Here is a 7,184-nt window from a genome sequence, read left to right on the forward strand (position 1 = left end):
GAGACGGCCGTTATCCACCTGCGTGAAGTTATTTGGTGAAATGAATGAGATGTTTAAGACACCATCGTTCTGTCTCTATGTAGATGAAGGTAAATAATCGATTGCTGAAGGTCCAAAGGTGTTGTGATAAACAAATAAACATATTAGTGATTAGTGACATATTTGTGATAAACATATTAGGCAGGATAATCACATATGTTAACGTGACTGCCCACACTGTATTTATTTATGGTTATTTGTTAAATCGAGTACTGTTAGACATGAAATAGGAAGTGTTTAACATAAATGGAAGACGAAAGGGGTACTCACCATTGTAGCTCCTGCTGGTCAATGATACGAGCCTCTTCTTGCAGTGGAAAACATACAGCCAACAAACACCGTGGAACCTAAAGGAATGAAATTAAACATTAACATTTAGCCTCAACCAACATTCACAGATACAACGCAACGCAAACTACACAAACGTAAATCTTTTTAAACACAATGAGTTGTACTTACCGTGTACGCTCTAGACGGTCCACTTGCAAGCAGAAAATAAAGATATTTCTGTTGATAATCGTCGTGTTTGTATCCGGTGTCTCGCTCAAGGCCATTGCGCCCACAGATTTGAATTTTGGTGAGAGTTCAGCCTATTGACGTCATTTCCGCGGTGTAATACCCGCATATCTGAAACGGCAAAGTTAAGAGTAGAGTTAAATAAAGTTTTTAGTCAACGCAATAATTTACAACCGTTGACCAGTCGAAATAATCGTCGAAATTTGGCGTCTGTGGCTGGAAGCAGACGCCGAGTTCGACATTCCTCCCAAACGCCACACTCCCTCGCTTTTCAGGGCTAAAAAAAACAGTTGTAATTACCTTGTACGCTCTAGACGGTCAAGTTGCAAGCTGAAAACAAAAATATTTGCCTTGTTAGTCATCGTGTTACTAACCGCTGTGTCTTGTTTGCCAGAACTGCCGCTTTCCTACTTCCTGTTGCAAGCCACGCCCACGGATTATAATTTTGCCGTGAGTTCCGCCTATTGACGTCATGTCCGCGTCACATGACTGCGACGTAATATTATCTAAAACTGTTTGTGCGGTATTGTGTTGTTCTGTGCGGTATTGTGTTATTCTGTGCGGCGTCGTGTTGTTCTGTGCGGCGTCGTGTTGTTCAGTGCGACGTCGTGTTGTTCAGTGCGGCATGGTGTTGTTCAGTGCGGCATGGTGTTGTTCAGTGCGGCATGGTGTTGTTCAGTGCGGCATAATGTTGTTCAGTGCGGCATAATGTTGTTCAGTGCGGCATGGTGTTGTTCAGTGCGGCATGGTGTTGTTCAGTGCGGCATGGTGTTGTTCAGTGCGGCATAATGTTGTTCAGTGCGCCATATTGTTGTTCAGTGCGGCATGGTGTTGTTCAGTGCGGGATGGTGTTGTTCAGTGCAGGATGGTGTTGTTCAGTGCGGCATGGTGTTGTTCAATGCGGCATGGTGTTGTTCAGTGCGGGATGGTGTTGTTCAGTGCGGCATGGTGTTGTTCAGTGCGGCATAATGTTGTTCAGTGCGGCATGGTGTTGTTCAGTGCGGCATGGTGTTGTTCAGTGCGGCATGGTGTTGTTCAGTGCGGCATGGTGTTGTTCAGTGCGGAATGGTGTTGTTCAGTGCGGCATGGTGTTGTTCAGTCCGGGATGGTGTTGTTCAATGCGGGATCGTGTTGTTCAGTGCGGGGTGGTGTTGTTCAGTGCGGGATGGTGTTGTTCAGTGCGGCATGGTGTTGTTCAATGCGGCATGGTGTTGTTCAGTGCGGGATGGTGTTGTTCATTGCGGCATGGTGTTGTTCAGTGCGGCATGGTGTTGTTCAGTGCGGCATGGTGTTGTTCAGTGCGGCATGGTGTTGTTCAGTGCGGCATAATGTTGTTCAGTGCGGCATGGTGTTGTTCAGTGTGGAAAGGTGTTGTTCAGTGCAGGATGGTGTTGTTCAGTGCGGCATGGTGTTGTTCTATGCAGGATCGTGTTGTTCAGTGCAGCATAATGTTGTTCAGTGCAGCATGGTGTTGTTCAGTGCGGCATGGTGTTGTTCAATGCGGCATGGTGTTGTTCACTGCGGGATGGTGTTGTTCAATGCGGGATCGTGTTGTTCAGTGCGGCATAATGTTGTTCAGTGCAGCATGGTGTTGTTCAGTGCGGCATGGTGTTGTTCAGTGCGACATAATGTTGTTTAGTGCGGCATAATGTTGTTCAGTGCGGCATAATGTTGTTCAGTGCGGCATGGTGTTGTTCAGTGCGGCATGGTGTTGTTCAGTGCGGCATGGTGTTGTTCAGTGCAGGATGGTGTTGTTCAGTGCGGCATGGTGTTGTTCAATGCGGCATGGTGTTGTTCAGTGCGGGATGGTGTTGTTCAGTGCAGGATGGTGTTGTTCAGTGCGGCATGGTGTTGTTCAGTGTGGAATGGTGTTGTTCAGTGCGGCATGGTGTTGTTCAGTGCGGCATGGTGTTGTTCAGTGCAGGATGGTGTTGTTCGATGCGGGATCGTGTTGTTCAGTGCGGCATGGTGTTGTTCAGTGCGGCATGGTGTTGTTCAGTGCGGCATAATGTTGTTCAGTGCGGCATGGTGTTGTTCAGTGCGGCATGGTGTTGTTCAGTGCGGCATGGTGTTGTTCAGTGCGGCATGGTGTTGTTCAGTGCGGCATAATGTTGTCCAGTGCGCCATAATGTTGTTCAGTGTGGCATGGTGTTGTTTAGTGCGGGATGGTGTTGTTCAGTGCAGGATGGTGTTGTTCAGTGCGGCATGGTGTTGTTCAATGCGGCATGGTGTTGTTCAGTGCGGGATGGTGTTGTTCAGTGCGGCATGGTGTTGTTCAGTGCGGCATAATGTTGTTCAGTGCGGCATGGTGTTGTTCAGTGCGGCATGGTGTTGTTCAGTGCGGCATGGTGTTGTTCAGTGCGGCATGGTGTTGTTCAGTGCGGAATGGTGTTGTTCAGTGCGGCATGGTGTTGTTCAGTGCGGGATGGTGTTGTTCAATGCGGGATCATGTTGTTCAGTGCGGGGTGGTGTTGTTCAGTGCAGGATGGTGTTGTTCAGTGCAGGATGGTGTTGTTCAGTGCGGGATGGTGTTGTTCAGTGCGGCATGGTGTTTTTCAGTGCGGCATAATGTTGTTCAGTGCGGCATGGTGTTGTTCAGTGCGGCATGGTGTTGTTCAGTGCAGGATGGTGTTGTTCAGTGCGGCATGGTGTTGTTCAATGCAGGATCGTGTTGTTCAGTGCAGCATAATGTTGTTCAGTGCAGCATGGTGTTGTTCAGTGCGGCATAATGTTGTCCAGTGCGCCATAATGTTGTTCAGTGCGGCATGGTGTTGTTTAGTGCGGGATGGTGTTGTTCAGTCCAGGATGGTGTTGTTCAGTGCGGGATGGTGTTGTTCAGTGCGGCATGGTGTTTTTCAGTGCGGCATAATGTTGTTCAGTGCGGCATGGTGTTGTTCAGTGCGGCATGGTGTTGTTCAGTGCAGGATGGTGTTGTTCAGTGCGGCATGGTGTTGTTCAATGCAGGATCGTGTTGTTCAGTGCAGCATAATGTTGTTCAGTGCAGCATGGTGTTGTTCAGTGCGGCATAATGTTGTCCAGTGCGCCATAATGTTGTTCAGTGCGGCATGGTGTTGTTTAGTGCGGGATGGTGTTGTTCAGTCCAGGATGGTGTTGTTCAGTGCGGCATGGTGTTGTTCAATGCGGCATGGTGTTGTTCAGTGCGGGATGGTGTTGTTAAGTGCGGCATGGTGTTGTTCAGTGCGGCATAATGTTGTTCAGTGCGGCATGGTGTTGTTCAGTGCGGCATGGTGTTGTTCAGTGCGGCATGGTGTTGTTCAGTGCGGCATGGTGTTGTTCAGTGCGGCATGGTGTTGTTCAGTGCGGCATGGTGTTGTTCAGTGCGGAATGGTGTTGTTCAGTGCGGCATGGTGTTGTTCAGTGCGGGATGGTGTTGTTCAATGCGGGATCATGTTGTTCAGTGCGGGGTGGTGTTGTTCAGTGCAGGATGGTGTTGTTCAGTGCAGGATGGTGTTGTTCAGTGCGGCATGGTGTTGTTCAATGCAGGATCGTGTTGTTCAGTGCAGCATAATGTTGTTCAGTGCAGCATGGTGTTGTTCAGTGCGGCATGGTGTTGTTCAATGCGGCATGGTGTTGTTCAGTGCGGGATGGTGTTGTTCAGTGCGGCATGGTGTTTTTCAGTGCGGCATAATGTTGTTCAGTGCGGCATGGTGTTGTTCAGTGCGGCATGGTGTTGTTCAGTGCAGGATGGTGTTGTTCAGTGCGGCATGGTGTTGTTCAATGCAGGATCGTGTTTTTCAGTGCAGCATAATGTTGTTCAGTGCAGCATGGTGTTGTTCAGTGCGGCATGGTGTTGTTCAGTGCGGCATGGTGTTGTTCAGTGCAGGATGGTGTTGTTCAATGCGGGATGGTGTTGTTCAGTGCGGGATGGTGTTGTTCAGTGCAGGATGGTGTTGTTCAGTGCGGCATGGTGTTGTTCAATGCGGCATGGTGTTGTTCAGTGCAGGATGGTGTTGTTCAGTGCGGCATGGTGTTGTTCAATGCGGCATGGTGTTGTTCAATGCGGCATGGTGTTGTTCAGTGCGGCATGGTGTTGTTCAGTGCGGCATGGTGTTGTTCAGTGCAGCGTAATGTTGTTCAGTGCGGCATGGTGTTGTTCAGTGTGGAATGGTGTTGTTCAGTGCGGCATGGTGTTGTTCAGTGCAGGATGGTGTTGTTCAGTGCGGCATGGTGTTGCTCAGTGCGGCATGGTGTTGTTCAGTGCGGGATGGTGTTGTTCATTGCGGCATGGTGTTGTTCAGTGCGGCATGGTGTTGTTCAGTGCGGCATGGTGTTGTTCAGTGCGGCATAATTTTGTTCAGTGCGCCATAATGTTGTTCAGTGCGGCATGGTGTTGTTCAGTGCGGGATGGTGTTGTTCAGTGCAGGATGGTGTTGTTCAGTGCGGCATGGTGTTGTTCAATGCGGGATCGTGTTGTTCAGTGCGGCATGGTGTTGTTCAGTGCGGCATGGTGTTGTTCAGTGCGGCATGGTGTTGTTCAGTGCGGCATGGTGTTGTTCAGTGCGGCATAATGTTGTTCAGTGCGGCATAATGTTGTTCAGTGCGGCATAATGTTGTTCAGTGCGGCATAATGTTGTTCAGTGCGGGATGGTGTTGTTCATTGCGGCATGGTGTTGTTCAGTGCGGCATGGTGTTGTTCAGTGCGGCATGGTGTTGTTCAGTGCGGGATGGTTTTGTTCAGTGCAGGATGGTGTTGTTCAGTGCGGCATGGTGTTGTTCAGTGCGGCATGGTGTTGTTCATTTCGGCATAATGTTGTTCAGTGCGGCATAATGTTGTTTAGTGCGGCATGGTGTTGTTCAGTGCGGGATGGTGTTGTTCAGTGCGTTATAATGTTGTTCAGTGCGGCATGGTGTTGTTCAGTGCGGCATGGTGTTGTTCAGTGCGGCATGGTGTTGTTCAGTGCGGCATAATGTTGTTCAGTGCGGCATAATGTTGTTCAGTGCGGCATGGTGTTGTTCAGTGCGGGATGGTGTTCAGTGCGGGATGGTGTTGTTCAGTGCGGCATGGTGTTCAATGCGGAATGGTGTTGTTCAGTGCAGGATGGTGTTGTTCAGTGCGGCATGGTGTTGTTCAGTGCGGCATAATGTTGTTCAGTGCGGCATGGTGTTGTTCAGTGCGGCATGGTGTTGTTCAGTGCGGCATGGTGTTGTTCAGTGCGGCATAATGTTGTTCAGTGCGGCATGGTGTTGTTCAGTGCGGCATGGTGTTGTTCAGTGCGGCATAATGTTCAGTGCGGCATAATGTTGTTCAGTGCGGCATGGTGTTGTTCAGTGCGGGATGGTGTTGTTCAGTGCAGGATGGTGTTGTTCAGTGCGGCATGGTGTTCAGTGCGGGATGGTGTCTTTCAGTGCGGCATGGTGTCGTTCAGTGCGGCATGGTGTCTTTCAGTGCGGCATGGTGTCGTTCAGTGAGGCATGGTGTTGTTCAGTGCGGCATGGTGTTGTTTAGTGCGGCATGGTGTTGTTCAGTGCGGGATGGTGTTGTTCAGTGTGGCATGGTGTTCAGTGCGGCATGGTGTTGTTCAGTGCGGTATCGTGTTGTTCAGTGCGGTATCGTGTTTCTCAGTGCGGTATCGTGTTGTTCAGTGCAGTATCGTTGTGTTGTTCGTATTGTGTTTAACACTTAGCCTCTAACACTTAGCCTCTAACACTTAGCCTCTAGCATCTAGAAGGTAAATAAATAGGAAGGAAGGACTCACCGGTGACGTCTTCGCCCACGTCCAAGCGTTGTACTTTGTATTTTCATCCTTCTGACAGTGGAAAACATAGCCAACAAACACCGTGGAACCTAAACGAATGAAAGAAAACTATCATTTGGCCACAACCAACATTCACAGATACAACACAATGTGACGTGCGGGGTTGAGGTTAAAGGTTGAGTGAAGGGCCCTCGTTTTAAACTACTTTTTTGAAAAGGATTGGGAACAAGTAAGACGTATTTAATTTATTTAATGGGAAGTAGTAAGAGCTATTGAATTTAATCTATGTATTATATTCTATTGTATTGTATTCTGTTGTATTCTTTTGGATTGTATTCACACTAACCCCACTAAAACTTCAGCCCACAAAAACTCGCCTCTGGCGCCTAGCCTCTGGCACTTAGCCTCTAACACTTAGCCTTTAACACTTAGCCTTTAACACTTAGCCTTTAACACTTAGCCTAGAAGGTGAATAAATAGGGTTAAAGGTTGAGTGAAGGGACCTCGTTTTAAACTACTTTTTTGTAAAGGAGTGGGAACAAGTAAGACGTATTTAATTTATTTAATGGGAAGTAGTAAGACTTATTAAATTTATTTAATCTACTTTTCTTCCCAGGCAAAATTTGATGTGCTGCAATTCCAAATTTCCAAAGTGAATGAAGGAATGAAGTCCTTTAAATTATGATTTTGTATAAATACTAGGCATTAACACAAAATCGACGGCACAAAATGGGCAGACTTTACTTGTTTGAAAAGGACTGGTTACAAGACAGACTTTTTTAATTTATTTAATGGGAAGAAGACTTATTTAGTTTAATTGATCTATTTTTGTTCCCTGGCAAAATTCGATTTGCTGCAATTCCAAATTTCCAAAGTGAATGAAGGAAAGAAGTCGTTTAAATTATGATTTTG

The sequence above is a fragment of the Syngnathus floridae genome, unplaced genomic scaffold, assembly GCF_059516105.1.
Source record: "Syngnathus floridae isolate MCC-2025c unplaced genomic scaffold, RoL_Sflo_1.0 HiC_scaffold_27, whole genome shotgun sequence".
NCBI lineage: Eukaryota > Metazoa > Chordata > Actinopteri > Syngnathiformes > Syngnathidae > Syngnathus > Syngnathus floridae.